The 16,002-nt window shown below is 34.9% G+C and overlaps 1 long non-coding RNA gene across 2 annotated transcripts in view; it reads left to right on the top strand.

The window, feature by feature from the left end:
* LOC140850624 (uncharacterized) overlaps positions 1 to 16,002 on the top strand; it is an 84,681-nt gene that overhangs the window by 48,585 nt on the left and 20,094 nt on the right. Inside the window, exons 1-3 of one of the 2 annotated variants that reach the window (XR_012133571.1) lie at positions 8,925 to 8,998; positions 11,507 to 11,589; positions 13,358 to 13,465. This is a non-coding gene — a long non-coding RNA (uncharacterized lncRNA). Of the gene's footprint in view, positions 1 to 8,924; positions 8,999 to 11,506; positions 11,590 to 13,357; positions 13,466 to 16,002 lie in introns of those variants that run through there. The other variant, XR_012133572.1, reaches the window with a different exon arrangement.

The raw sequence follows: 16,002 nt of genomic DNA on the forward strand, positions 1-16,002 counted from the left end.
TAGGTTTGGTGTTAATTTGACACACACAAAAAATGAATGGCATATGTAAAATATTGTGTTACATAACCAGAAAAGTAACTTTAAAAGACAACATGAGGAAATTTATCTTAACCTAGTAGATGATAGTTTTATCATTTTGGCAGTGCTATTCTATAATATCAACTGCCTTATAAAAAGGTAAGCAGCAGCATTAATTAAAATCCCAGAGCAAATTAACCTCAGACTTCAAAAATGAAAAAAAAGTTTTCTCTATCTACTACTCATACTTATCTAAAGTATTCTAGAATTTTTGTGCCTTATTTTTTATGGAATGGCTTCATTTTATATGCTGTTTCTTTTTGAAACTCAGCAATCTTTTAACATCATAAAATATTTAATAAACTTTTAAGTAACTTTGAGCTTTAAAATTTCTCTACCCTATATTATTGCTAAAGTCATGACTATTGCATTTATAAAATACATTTGCCTCTCTCCAAATGCTTTTGACATATATTACCTAATTTTGCCCATCACAACTATCTGTATTTGTCAAAATGTTGTACCCAGATATCAAATATAAAAAATAGTAACAAGCATTTATTATTACTTTTTCAGTAATCAAAACAAATGTAAATTTTATCCTCTCCCAGTAGAGTGAGACACCAATATATGTAAGAATATGTTCATTTTACAAGAAATTTTATAGGAATTGCTTTGTGTGCATTTATACTGTGAGTGGGAACTATATTCTTTGAAATTGTGTGAATCATTAAGTTCTCACAGGATGAGATGTCTTCCTTGCCTCAACCTGGAATGACAAGTTTTGATTGAACCCATTAAATGTGTAATTATAGAGAGAGACAGCAATATGGATTACTGAAGTTTTAGAAATTTTTCACATACTTTAAATCCTAGAGCACATGACTTCAAAGAAACAACTGGAAGCACAACTTTCAGAACAAATAGCCTGTGTTTTTCTTTAGGGAAAAATATTTAAGTATTAGTGAAAGCTTAAGAAGTTATAACTATTACTTTTTTCTAAGTTTTTCATTTTTTTTTTGAACAAGTAGTGGTTAACAGTGAATGCAGTGTCTCTGACAGGGAAGTTATCAGTGGGGGTGATGTTAATTTGTATACACCAGGCTTACAAAAGAGACTCAATATGTTGTTATAATGACAGACATAGTTTACTGACTTGTGACAGCTATAAATATACCTTTAAATGAGTGTCTCGTGGACTTCCAGGTCACCTCCTAAACAATATTCCTTTTATTTTCCAAATCTACTTGTAATCATGTAATATGAGTCTTAACAAATCTAATGTTCATCTGCTTTTCAATAAAATAACTAAAATAAGGTCCATTTCTGGATTTGTTCCTTGACTCTACTTCTACTTTTCTTCCTCTCTGTGTCTCCTGTTTACCTTCCTTCTCTTGGACTTTTTTTAGGTGGTTTGCATACATGCTAAAGTTAGAGTATCACTTATGTGAGTCCAAATGCCCCCATTTATTGTTGACAAAAGGCAAAATGACTTTCTGGATGTCCCACTAATTAGTGACAGAGTGAACTGGTATTATTCTCACAAATTTTAACAATTAACATTTACTGTGTGCTTACTAAGGTCACTTTATTTGAGCTACCATCACCTGTTTCACTGTTAATGTACTATAAAGAGGGTTTATCATGAGCCTAGTATTGAACCCTGGCTTTTCCCGTTTAATTCTCACCATATCCTTCTGAAGTAGTACAGGAGAAACCCTCTCATCTAAAATCAGCTTCTTTCCAGATAATTGAGAACATCAGTTAATGTGGGAAATCATACAAAATGTACACACATTAAATATTTTCTCTTTGTCTTCCCTTTGCCTGACTCAGAAAGCTAATCTTCAATCCCATCCCCCTGCCTCTGGAAACCACCAATCTATTCTCTGTATCTGTGAGTATGATATATATATATATTTTTTTTTTCACTTCATACACACACACATATACATACACACAAGATTCCACTTATAAGAGAGATCATACAGTATTCGTCTCTGACTTACTTCATTTAACATAACGCCCTTGAGATCTACATCTATGTTGTTGCAAATGGCAAGATTTCATTCTTTTCTTTGGTTGAATAATATTCCATTGAATACATATACCACAGTTTCTTCGTCAATCATCCATCAGTGGATACTTAGGGTACTTCCATGTCATGGCTATTGTAGATAATACTGCAATGAACATAGGGGTACATACATCTTTTTGAGTGTGTGTTTTCCTTTTCTTTGGAAAGTATCCAGAAGGAGAATTACTAGATCACATGGTAGTTTTATTTTTGATTTTTGAGGAAACTCCATACTGTTTTCCATAGCTGTTGTACCAATTTACATTCCTATCAGCAGTACACAAGGGTCCCTTTTTTTGTACATTCTTGTCAATGCCTGTTATCTCGTCTTTTTTAATAGCCATTCTAACAGGTATGAGGCGATATCTCAGTGTGGTTTTGATTTGCATCTTCCTGATGGTTAATGACGTTGAGCATCTTTTTCATTTACTGGCTCACCGTCTGTGTGTCTTCTCTGGGCAGCTGTCTGTTCAGATCTTCTGCCCACTTGAATTGTGTGTTGTTTTTTTTTTGCTATTGAAGTGTATAAATTATTTATATACCTTGAATATTAACCCTTTATCAGATATATGATTTACAAATATTTTTTCCTATTCCTTAGGTTATATTTTAATTTTTTGGATGGTTTCCTTTGCTCTGCAGAAGCATTTTAATGTGATGTATTTATTTTTTGCTTCTGTTGCTTTTGTTTTGGTATCTGATTCAAAAATCATCACCAAGACCATATGTCAAGGACTTACCAATTATGTTTTCTCCTAGGATTTTATAGTTTCTTCTAGGTTTTATAGACTTATGTTCAAGTCTATAATCTATTTTGAGTTAACTTTTGTGTATGATTTAAGATTTTGGTCAAGTTTCATTCTTTTGCATGTGGCTATCCAGTTTTCCTAATATAATTTATTGAAATAAAGACCTGTCCTTTCCCCATGGTATATTCTTGCCTCCTTTGTCACGAACTAATTGCTACATAAGAATGAGCTTATTTCTGGGTTCTCTATTCTGTTCCATTGATCTATGTGTCTGTTTTTATACCAATACCATACTGTTTTAATTATTATAGCTTTGCAGTATAGTTTGAAGTATGGGAGCATAATGCTTGAAGCTTTGTTCTTCTTCCTGAAGGTTTCTTTGGCTATTTGGGTTTTTGTGTACATACAAAATTTAGGATTATTTGTTCTAATTCTTTGAAAAATGCCATTGGAATTTTGATAGAGGTTGCATTGAAATCTGTAAATTGCTTTAGTTGGTATCAACATATTAATAATAATGATCCAATTCATGAGCACAGAATGTCTTTCCATTTATTTATGTCTTCTTTAGTGTATTTCACTAATGTCTTATAGTTTTCAATATACAGGTCTTTTGCCTCCTTGGTTATATTTATTCCTTGGTATTTTATTCTTTTTGATGCAATTATAAATGGGATTTTTTTCCTTTCTCTTTCTGATAGCTTGTTATTAGTGTATAGAACTGTAAGAGATTTTTGTGTGTTAATTTTGTGTCCTGAAACTTTACGAGGTTCATTAGTTACAATAGTTTTTGACAGACTATTTAAGGTTTTCTAAGTTTAAACTTTATATATAGAATGGAATAATATATTCAAAGTGCTGAAAGAAAAAACTTCTAACCAAGAATACTTTATTTAGCAAAACTGTCATTCAAAATTAGAGATAAAGAGTTTTCCAGAAAAGCAAAGTAAAAGGAGTTCATCACCACTAAACTGGCCTTAAGAGAAATTTTCAAGGCACTTCATTAAGCTGAAAAGAAAGATGCTAATTAGGAAAAAGAAAACATATGAAAGAATAAATCTTACTAGAAAGGTAAGCATATTGCAACGATAAAGAACTAATCACTTATAAGGCTAGTATGAAGGTTAAAAGACAAAAGTAGAATGGCTGAATGGGTTAAAAAGCAAGACCAATCTATATGCTGCCCACAGAGACTCATTTTATATGTAAGGACATACACAAACTGAAGTTGAAGAGTTGGAAAAAAATATTCCATGTAAATGGCAATCAAAAGAAAGCTGGTGTAGCTAAACAAAATAGACTGTAAAACAAAGAGTGTAATAAGAGGCAAAGATAGAATTTACAAGAGGATATAACATTTATAAATATTTATTCTCCCAAGATAAAGGCACCAAAATAAATAAAGCAAGTATTAACAAGTATAAAAGCAGATGTAGAAAGTAATACAGTAATACCTGGAGATTTTCATACCCCATTTACATCAGTGGATAGGTCATCCAGATGGAAAATCATACAAAGAAACATCAACTTCAAACAAAATATTAGACCAGATACATAACACATATGTACAGAACATTGCATATTCCATAAAAGCAATAGGACATATTTTTTAAGTGCACATGGAACATTGTCCAGGAGAGAACATATGTTCAGTTCCAAAACAAATTTTAATAAATCTAAGAGGACTTGAATATCAACTACATTGTCTGACCACAATGATATGAAACCAGAAGTTAATTACACAAAGGAAACTGGAAACTTAAAAAAAAATGTGGAGATTAAATCACATGCTATATTGGAAGCATGTTATCATTGGGTCAACCAGTGGGTCAAATAAAACATCAAAGAAAATAAAAAAAAACCTTGAGACAAAATGAAAATATGACATACCAAAATTTGTGGGATACAGCAAAAGCAAAAGGGAAATTCATGGCAAGCAATGCCTACTTTAAGAAATAAAAAACTCAGAGAACTCTCCTACACTGTTGGTGGGAATGTAAATTGGTGCAGCCATCATGGAAAGCAGTATAGAGGTTCCTCAAAAACTAAAAATAGAAATACTGTCAAATACAGTAACTCCACTTCTGGGAATTTACATGAAGAAAACAAAATCTCTGATTTGAAAAGATATATGCAATCAAGACAATTTGGTGCTGGCACAAGAACAGACCCATAGACCAATGGAACAGACTAAACCTAAACACATATGGTCAATTAATATATGATAAAGAAGCCGTGGACGTACAATGATGACAGCCTGGTCAACAATTGGTGGTGGCAAAATTGGACAGCTACTTGCAAGAGAATGGAACTGGATTATTGTCTAACCCCATACACAAACGTAAACTCAAAATGAATCAAAGACCTGAATGTAAATCATGAAACCATAAAACTCTTAGAAGAAAATAAGGCAAAACTCTCTTGAATATAAACATGAGCAAATTTTTCCTGAATGCATCTCCTCAGGAAAAGGAAATAGAATAAAAAATGAACAAATGAGACTACATCATGCTAAAACGCTTCTGTACAGCAAAGGACACCATCAGCAGAACAAAGAGGCATCCTATAGTATGGGAGAATATATTTGTAAATGACATATCCGACAAGGGGTTAACATCCAAAATATATAAAGAACTCACATGCCTCAACACCCAAAAAGCAAATAACCTGATTAAAAAATGGGTGGGGAATATGAACAGATACTTCTACAAAGAAGAAATTCAGATGGCCAACAGACACATGAAAAGATGTTCCACATCGCTAATTATCAGGGAAATGCAAATTAAAACCACAATGAGATATTATCTCACACCAGTAAGGATCGCCACCATCCAAAAGACTAAAAACAGCAAATGCTGGCTAGTAAGCGGAGAAAGGGGAACCCTCCTGCACTGCTGGTGGGAATGTAAACTAGTTCAACCATTGTGGAAAGCAGTATGAACGTTCCTCAAAAAATTAAAAATAGAAATACCATTTGACCCAGGAATTCTACTCTAGGAATTTACCCTAAGAATGCAGTATCCCAGTTTCAAGAAGACATATGCACCCCTATGTTTATCACAGCACTATTTACAATAGCCAAGAAATGGAAGCAACCTAAGTGTCCATCAGTAGATGAATGGTTAAAGATGTGGTACATATACACAATGGAATATTATTCAGCCATAAGAAGAAAACAAATCCTACCATTTACAACAACATGGATGGAGCTAGAGGGTATATATGCTCGGTGAAATAAGCCAGGAGGAGAAAGACAAGTACCAAATGATTTCACTCATCTGTGGAGCATAATGACGAAGCAAAACTGAAGGAACAAAACAGCAGCAGACTCACAGAACCCAGGAATGGACTAACAGTTACCAAAGGGAAAGGGACTGGGTAGGGTGGGTGGGAAGGGAGGGATAAGGGGAATAAGAGGCATTATGATTAGCACAGGTAACGTAGGGGGTGGGCATGGGGAAGGCAGTATAGCACAGCGAAGACACGTAGTGACTCTATAGCATCTTACTATGCTTATGGACAGTGACTATAATGGGGTATGTGGTGGGGACTTGGTAATGGGGGGAATCTAGTAACCACAGTGTTGCCCATGTGATTTTATATTAATGATACCAAAATAAAAAAAAATTTTTAATTAAAAAAAAATTCCTGCAAGCTAGTAGGGTGATTAAAAAAAAAAGAAAAGATATATGCACCCCTATATTTATCACTGCATTATTTACAACAGCCAAGATAAGGAAGCAACTAAAGTGTCCATCAATAATAGATGAATGGATAAAGAAGATGTGGTACATATACACAATGAAATGCCAAAATAAAAGCAAGAAATCCTGCCATTTGTGATAATATGGATGGACCTAGAGGGTATTGTGCTAAGTGAAATAAGCCAGGTGGAAAAAGACAAATACCATATAATTTCACTTATATGTGGAATCTAAAAACAAAACAAAATGAACAAAACAGGTGTAGACTCACAGACACTGAGAAGTGACTGGTGATGACTGTGAGGGGTTGGGGTGGATGGGATGGGTGGTGAGAATAAGGGAGATAAAGAGGCACAAAATCTCAATCATAATATAAGTTGGTCATGGGGATGGAAGTGCTTCATGGAAATTATAGTCAGTGATTCTATAACATCTTTCTATGTTGACAGATAGTAACTGCAGTAATTGGAGTGAGAATTTAATAATGTGTATTAACTACTGGATCATTGTGTTGTAAACTTGAAACTAATATAATATTGTGTATCAACTACAATAACAAATAAAAAGAAACAAGAAAAATCTCAAAATATAACCTAACTTCACACCTTATGGAACTAGAAAAAGAATAAATGAAGCCCAAAGTTAGTATAAGGAAGGAAGTAACAAAGATTAAAACAGAAATAAGTGATATAGAGATAAAAAAAACAATAGAACAGATCAGTGAACCCAAGAGCTTGTTCTTTGAAAAGATAAACAAATTGACAAACTGTTAAGTTAGACTCACCAAGGGAAAGAGAGAGGACTCAAATAAATAAAATCAGAAATGAAAGAAAAGTTACAACTGGTACCACAGAAATATAAAGGATCAGAGAGACTACTATGAATAATCATACATCAACAAATTGGACAACCTAGAAAAAATGCATAAATTCTTAGAAACATACAACCTACCAAACCGAATCATAAAGAAACAGAAAATCCGAACAAGCCAATTGCTACTAAGGAGATTGAAACTGTAATCAAAAACTCAACAAACAAAATCCCAGGTCAGACAGCTTGATGGTGATTTCTAACAAACAGTCAAAGAAGAATTGATGCCTTATCCTTCTCAAACTCTTAAATATAGAAAAGGGACTCTTCCAAACTCACTTCTCCAGGCAAGCATTACCCTGATGTCCAAACTGGATAAGGATGCCGGGAAATTACAGGCCAATATTCCTGATGAATATAGATGCAAAAATCCTTAACAAAATATTAGCAAACCAAATCCAGCAGTACATTAAAGGGATCATACACCATGATCAAGTGGGATTTATTTCAGGAATATGAGGGTGGTGTAACATCTGCAAATCAGTCAGTGATATAGCCCATTAATAAAATGAAAGATAAGTCATATGGTTATCTCAGTAGATGCAGGACTCAGCATCCATTTATAATAAACACTCTTAACAAAGTGGGTATAGAAGTATCTCAATATAATAAAGGCCATTTATGATAAGCCCACAGCTAAAAACCACACTCAACAGTGAAAAGCTGAATGCCTTTTCTCTAAGATCAAGAGCAAGTCAAAGATGCCCATGCCTACAACTTCTAGTCAACATAATATGGGAAGTCCTAGCCAGAGCAACTAGGCAAGAAAAAGAATGAAAGGCATCCAAATTGGAAAGGAAGAAGTAAAACCATCTTTGCGGTTATATCTGGTACTTTAAGGAAATAGTTTTTTAATAATAGTCTTTATAATAGTATCTGCTGTTGTAACATCATGGTTAGACATTAAAATAAATACCATGTAATACTTTAACAGTCGATCCTTTATATATGTGATTCATGAAATTTTGGAGTAATTTTTCTCTCCTGAGATTCTCATGAAATCTAGGGACCTCTGTCCCTTAAAATGCAGGTGACAGACAGGGAAGTAGGTAGATAGACAGATTGATAGAAAGACAGGTGCTAAATCTAGTTCATGATTTTGGGGGAGTCACAGACCAGTTGGCCCTGTAAGTATCCATTGAGTTCATATGACCCTTGCTTCATACATTTGAATATGTCAATAAACTGCTCAGACCCTGGGTACGAGATCTCACCTGAAGATAGTTATATTATTTAAATATGAGACCTCCCTGATTGATCTACTCAATCATTTAAAATATTATAAATTAAAATGTACTTATTTAAATCTAAGTTCTCACTGGTTACTATTACATTTTTATATAGAAGTAAAGCATTTAGGATTATAAAGAAGAATTCTATTTAAAATTTTTGATACAATTAGGAACATTCTATTTTACTAGGACAGTTTATATTCTTGTTACTAATTTAAACTAGGATTACCTAGTTTGTGTTTATGACTTATTTTTATCCTTTCTTTCTTGTTTTAGTCCTCAAACATTGTTCCTGATTTTCTCTGTTGAGTTCATTATTATTTTGGCTTTGAGGTTAACATGTCAGAGGTAAGCATGATGTATGTCATGGGTCAGAGTCTTTCAACTAATAAATGAGAGTCTTCAAACTGAGCCTGTAAGTGGTGCTGTTCAGATGAGGACAGGGATAGAAGCTTGCCTATATTCACCTTCTGCCTGATTCAAATTACAGTTGTCCCTTAGTTCTTGATACCATGTTTTATCCTATTAAAGAAGACACCGTATGAGTGAGTCAGGCTTCTAGCCCCTCCTTCTTTGCTTCCGAGGAGACCGCATGGGCCTGGAAGTTGTTCTCCGGCTCTCTGCTTCTGCCAAAGTTATGGGACAGATTTACTCTTATAGTTCTTTCCTAAAGGAGGTATTTTAAAGGAGTCACCTATTTCTTTTCAATATGTAATATACTTCACATGCAATGGCTATGAAAAGCTAACCAGTTTGTTGTACCCGTAACACATATTACTTTTTCAACAATAGCTGAAGACAGTTGGATTTACAGCCAGAAGACAATCACATTGTATTGAACAATGCTTGCATATTTCATTTATTTCTCCCTCAAGCACTGCAGCTGGAATAGCTGCTAGGTAGCTTTAAAAATATGCAACAACATTTTAAACCTCCAGGAACACTCATACTTCAAACTACTTTTTATTCTTGTATAACATCTTTAAATAATTAAGTATTTCTTCTGTCTCTTTTTTTTGGTCATCTGGTTTGGGAACTATTAAAGCAACTGGAAGGAAAAAAATCACAAAGGAATTTATTTGTGATTTTTCAATTTCCATAAAATCAACAGTTTTGGTTTTAAGAGTGCTAGAGTGGATTCTAACAGAGGTTAATAGTACACTTGTGTGTCACTGAAATTCGTTGGCAGTCCTTTCTAAAAGCCACAGGACAGCGTTCTGACACCTGTGTGAACAACAATGTGAGGCTCCCCAGGATTCTATTTCTATTTCTATTACCACCAGTGGGGTTTTTATTTCAGGAGCATTTTTTAGAAATGGTTATAAACTAGCATCAAATGGTTTGGAACAAATCTGTTTTGTTGGGCGAAGGGATTTAATTAACTTTTGAGCTGTACAAATTAATCTGGACCTGAGTGAGGGCCTCAAAATTGATTAAACTGTGAACACCTATTCAGAAAGTATTTGGCCAAGAAATAAATTCATTTCTTCAAGGTCAATGACCCTACAGGTTGATGGGCAGCTTAGATGAATGCACACGGGGTTTCTGGATCCCACCAGTGCTTGGCAGAGCTTTTTTTCTCCCCGTGATGCTGCTTGTCATCTACCTGATCTCGCTGTCACTTTGTTCTCTGGACCACCGTTTTATCACAGACACCCTTTGTAGCTTTTTATTTTGTTTTGTTTTGGGGGGTGACTAAGGCATTGCAGTCAATGCAATGTTTCATTTTAATTTTTTAATTTTCTCCAAGAATGAATCATACGTCATGATTTAAAAATAAGACAGGGAATGGCTATAGCCAGATGAATTTTTCCTTCTGAAAAATATTAAGTAACCATCAAGCAAATGTATTTATTTTCATAAAATCCCACTTGATTTAATGATCAATTTTCCAGCATTGTCTTTCTTTTCATGAGGCTAAATATACATAACAAATACACACATGCACACTTGGAACATCTGGATACTCTTCTCTGTATTACTGGAAGACTCCTAGTAATGTAAGCTGGGGGTCAGGTATTAACCGTAAAAGAATATTGGAATGATTAGAGAAATTTCACTTAAGGAGTGAGTGAAAAGATTCACTGTTTATTCTGAGATGAAAGGAAATGGCTTAAAAATGTCATCATTGAATTAAGAAGAAAATTTGAAATACCATTCAACCTCGCTACCTCATTTTAAAAATAGTACATTGTGGTCATACGAGGGTCTCATGTATACATTTTTTCAAAGTTTACATGAAGTGCCCATGGGATAATTTAAGGCATTTCTGTGTCCCCTTGATTTACGTCAAGTATAATTTATTGATGATTATATATAAAACCTGCGATAATTAGTTTTCCACACCAAATTTGGTTTTGGTAACCCTTCTCTTTTAGCCTTATATAATTTTTCTTATAGAATAATATGTGCTTTGCTTTTTATTTTTATTCTTTATATAAATTCTTAGTTATTTTAAAATAAATATTAACTATTTCACCTGGTCTCTAACTAAAATCTTCAGATTTTAATAATATAATTATTTCTTGTTATAGAATGAAACATATTGTTTGCAAAAAACTTAGCAAATACTTGAAGAAGCAAGTCAGAGTTTAGTAAAACAGTTTTTTCTTCAATTTCTTTAACAACATCTTGCTCTCCAGGGAGAAGGAATTTAATATGGCAAATCCAAAAATATATTTGAAAAGAGCAAAAATAGTAGCCTTGTCAGATAATTCAAAAAATTCCTCTGAATTAAAGAAAGAAAAAAATCATAACTTTGTTTTTCATAGAATAACTTCTGCTGCCAATAGTAGCTCAAATCTATGGCCCAAGTATCAGACTGAATACTATTTTGCCCCCTAATTTTTATTTCAGGTATGACTTGTGTCACCAATCAAACTATAAGCTTAAATCAAAAATCTTTGGAATTCCCACTGCACTACTATAATGCTCATCAGGTAAGAGATTCTAGATAAATAATTGTGAATTTAGTTGAAGAAGCTGGGACAGCACTGGGAAGCAGTGAGCAGGCGGCCAGGTGGGTAGCTGAGCTCTCATAGCTTTGGCCTCTACTACTGCTGAGCTAAGGCAAGAAGATGGGAGAAATACCAACTAAGATGAAAGGTGTCAGGTACTAGCAATGATTATTCTCATATAGCTCCTTTTCCCCTAAGTATTACATGGTCAGTGTGGGAAATATGCACTACGGAGAAGAGCAGAAATTGGGAAAAATACATCTATAATCCAAAACTCAAAGGTAACCGCTATTAACATTTGTAGCATTATAGCCTATTAATATTTGCTACATTTTCACCCTGGTTTTTCATATCCATTGCTCTGATAGTGCCCTATGCATGTGTTTCACCATATCATGAATTCTCTTTATAATCATGTTTTTATTGATTGTATAGAGAGCAGTTCATTATGCCTCTGTATCATGGCTTCTTTAAGCATTCTCTTATTGTCAAAAATGTTAGATTGTTTCTAATTTATAATACAAATAGTGACTTAATGAATACCTTCATGTGTAAAGCTTTTCCAGATTTTTATTTTCTTAGATTCCCAGAAATGAAATCAATGGATCAAAATATATGAACTTTTAAAGGCTCTTGGTATATAATGCCAGTTCTTGGATCATTCATTGAGGTCAAAGTTAATGGAAGGCACTGTGTTCTAGAACATCTCACCTGAAGAGTCACTGTTCTCTTCATATGGATTTATTGGTGTTGAGTTTGATTAGTGATACACATTTCCTTCTTTGTTACCTGAAACAGTATCTGTTAAATTCAGTGTAAAAGTGTTTGATACACAAGCAATTGTAGCTTCTCCCGTGAAGGTTTGCAAAGCTAGATATTAATAGGAAATGAGGTTTCTGCATCCATATTTGGACTGTGTGTGACTTCCCAGATTTGGAAAACTGATTGGGATGAGAGACTCAGCTCATGTCTAAACAATGATGTTAGACATTCTTTTCCTTCAGTACTTTTTAAGTGAGGAATATTGCTTTTCTGTATTTGTCAACAGCGTCTGCAACCATATGAGTGGGTGGGGTGGGGGATTAGTAAGGAAATATTGAAGCCAACCTATTTTTGTGTTTTCCATTTTACTAGAATATAATCCTATTTTCATTTTATTCCTATAGCAGTTTTTCCCATTGGTCAGATAAATCTTTATTGTCTAGAAACAAAATTTCTATAATGCTTCACAAGCTATAAACCTTCAGGTTTAGAGGGGCATATTTTTGCTGGTAAATTAACCATTTTCTATAGCCAAAAATTTGATCACAATTATCAAAGTTGCTGACATATATTGATCTGCCATTTTAGTAGTTAAAGAACACTTATTTTACCAAGTTATATGAAGCCCACAGTTCTATTTATTTTCCTCCAGATTCTATGAAAAAATCAGATTTAAATAATACTAAGAGATTGTACAGGTTAACACCCTTAGACCTTTTCTGCCTCCCTACTTTTTGTGTATCTCAGGGCCTTTCTCAGGGTCCTTTGCCCATTGACATCTCAGTAGTTTCAGCCAAAGGCATCGTTGCGGACTGAATGTTTGTGTCCTTTGCCAAATTCATACATTCAAGCCTTAACCCTTATGGGGCTGTATTTGGAGATGGGACCACTAAGGAAGTGACCAAGGTTAGATGGGGTTGTAAGTGTGGGGCCCTGATCTGCTAGGATTAATGTCATTTTCTCCCCCTCATCCCTCCTCCATGTCCAGAGGAAAGGCCACGTGAGGAGACAGCAAGGAGGCCTTCCAGCTCTGCAAGTCCCCGGGAACAGCCATCTCCCCAGAAACCTTGGTCTTGGACTTCCAGCCTCCAGAACAGTGAGAAAATTAATTTCTGTGTTTTAAGCACCCCTCTGCCCCAGTTCATGGTATTTTGTGAAGGCAGTCGGGCAGACCTATAGGGGCAGGCACTGGCCGCAGATTCGAGGGCAGACGTCTGGTGTGTCTGTCCCTTTCCCGCTGCTGCCTGTGGCGTCTCTGTCTGTGACTGCTCTCTGTAACTCCGGTTCCCTCCAGAAGGCTCTTCACTCTGAGGTCCCAGTTCTGAGCAAGACGTTTCTACCGTCTCTGGCTCCCACTGGACGGGCAGCACTCGCTGCCTTTGTCTCTCCTGCCCTTGAGGTGGTCATGGCTTCCTGCTGTTGCTTTACGCTCCTCTGTTTGTTCCTCACAATCACATCATCTGTGAAACAATTTTCTATATTAAACCTTTCTGGACTAAAGACCTAGACTGGCTTCAGCTTTCTGGGATCGAGTCTATTACAGGGGCATTTTATGTGACAAGGTTTATTCTTCAGGAGTTAAAACGAGTCTTTTAGGTAACACATCTTTCAGATAATAATTGTTGGAAGGTCCTTGCAGTCCACTCTGACTTGACAAGTTGCAAATGTGAAATCCGTTTCTCATTTCCTATTAAATTCTTCCTCTTTTTTCATAATTCATATGCATTAAAAGAACAAAACAGCACTTTAAAAGCTTCTTTTAGCATATTTCAAATTACAACATTTACTTTTTATTTTCTTTCATGTTTTCCCTCCTTCTTATTCAATTATTTTTTTTGTTATAAGTATCTTTCAATTTGAATTAAAAAAATGATGGGAGCAAAATTACCCATGATAAAATTACTACTAAGAGACAGAGAAATCATGAGCTCAGACACTGATTCTGTCACTGTGATTGCTTCTCTAAGATCTTTGATGTCCTTGAGATGGTGTTGGGTAATGACTTCTGATTGAGTTCTTTATCTCCAGCTTAAAATTTCTTTTTGGCCCAAACTTTAAATTGTGCCAGAATACTCTCTGGATGGAATTGGATTGCAGATGTCTATTATATTCTGATGAATGTATATCAGTTCAGTCTTCCAAAGCATTTTCTATTAGAGTGAATTTGACCTTGTAATACAGTAGCACATAGGCCACTGAATTGTCTCTCTTATCTAATAGTGGCCAGTCTCAATTGGCCAGGAGAATGTTTGATGGGTGTCCATTGGAAAGTTGTCTGAATATGTTCTTCACTATGATTTCTTTCCTCAGAACCTTGAGTTTCTATATTTCAGTTGAAAGCTGCAAGGAAACTGATTTAAAAAATTTAAGACCTCTCCCATTGTATCCCAAAGAGGAATTTCTATAGGTTTCAACCATAAATATGAAGTGTTTATTGTACGGAATTCATGATCATACTCCAAAATTTATCAAACACCCCTGGGAGATGTGATATACTCTCTTAATTGTTATATTATTTTTAGCCTCACTCAACCAAAAAAAGTATTGTGTAATTAAATAAAATGTACCAATAATTAAATTGAAACTACAAATAATGTAATTAATAACCTCAGAAGATATATTTATACTTAAAAATTATTGACATTCATTAACGAATTCTGTGTTTATTTAATCTCCTTCCACATTTTCATCTAAATAAAGAGGATCTTTTCTCACCTAATACTGAAATTAGCCATAGCTTGGTCCCAGTAACCTTTTCTAGCTCGTATATGACACCAACTATTATCAGCAAAGACCCACTTAGCTTAATTATCGATTAGAATTTATAAATGAATAGAACCCTTTTCTTCTCAAGCTTGGGAAGAAGTTACCAATTTATCAGTGCCTTTTCCCATTATCCTCATCAAATAAAACTTACTGCTATTGCCCCAGTACCTGATGCTGGGGTGGAGGATACTGAAGTACATTCAACTGCCTCTGTCCCTTTATAGTAAAGAAATTTGGCCAACTGTTATTCAGTGTAGAAAGAGAAGGTGAGAGGTAAATGTCAGATCCAGATCATGTGTTCTGATGTGCTCCACCACAACCAGCATTTTACAAATATTCAAGTGTACTATATGTTTTTGTTCAGAGCTAAATCTGAACTTGGGAGAAATTTTCATTTTCTATCCTGTAAATTTACTGTGCAAGCAGTGGGAAAGGATGTCCCCAGGTAGTGTCAGAGTGACTTCTGCTTTCCCTTCTCATTGCAATTAAAGTTCTGGCCCCAGGTGACTGCATAGGTACAGAAACAGGTGACATGTCCTTGATTGACAGGCCCATGAAGCCAGCCTGCTGGGGGGTTCCTGGGACTAAGTGGAGAATTCCTTTGCCTTCTGGGTTGGTTTTGGAATAAACCCTGGATTCCTGACTAAACAAAACCTGGATTCTCCTTCACATCAGTCAGAATCAGACTTAGTGTTTGGAAAGCACCTAAGAGACAACGTCCAAAAAAAGCCAGCATCTCTTGTAAAGCTTCTATAACAGACCCTGGTTCTGTCTCTTGCTGACATGTTTTCATGAGAGTTTTATACCTTTGGGTGTGTAGTTTCAGCACTTGCTGCTTTTTTTTTTTTTTTTTTTGCCTGTTTAGAG

The sequence above is a fragment of the Manis javanica genome, chromosome 7 (genome assembly GCF_040802235.1).
Source record: "Manis javanica isolate MJ-LG chromosome 7, MJ_LKY, whole genome shotgun sequence".
Taxonomy (NCBI): domain Eukaryota; kingdom Metazoa; phylum Chordata; class Mammalia; order Pholidota; family Manidae; genus Manis; species Manis javanica.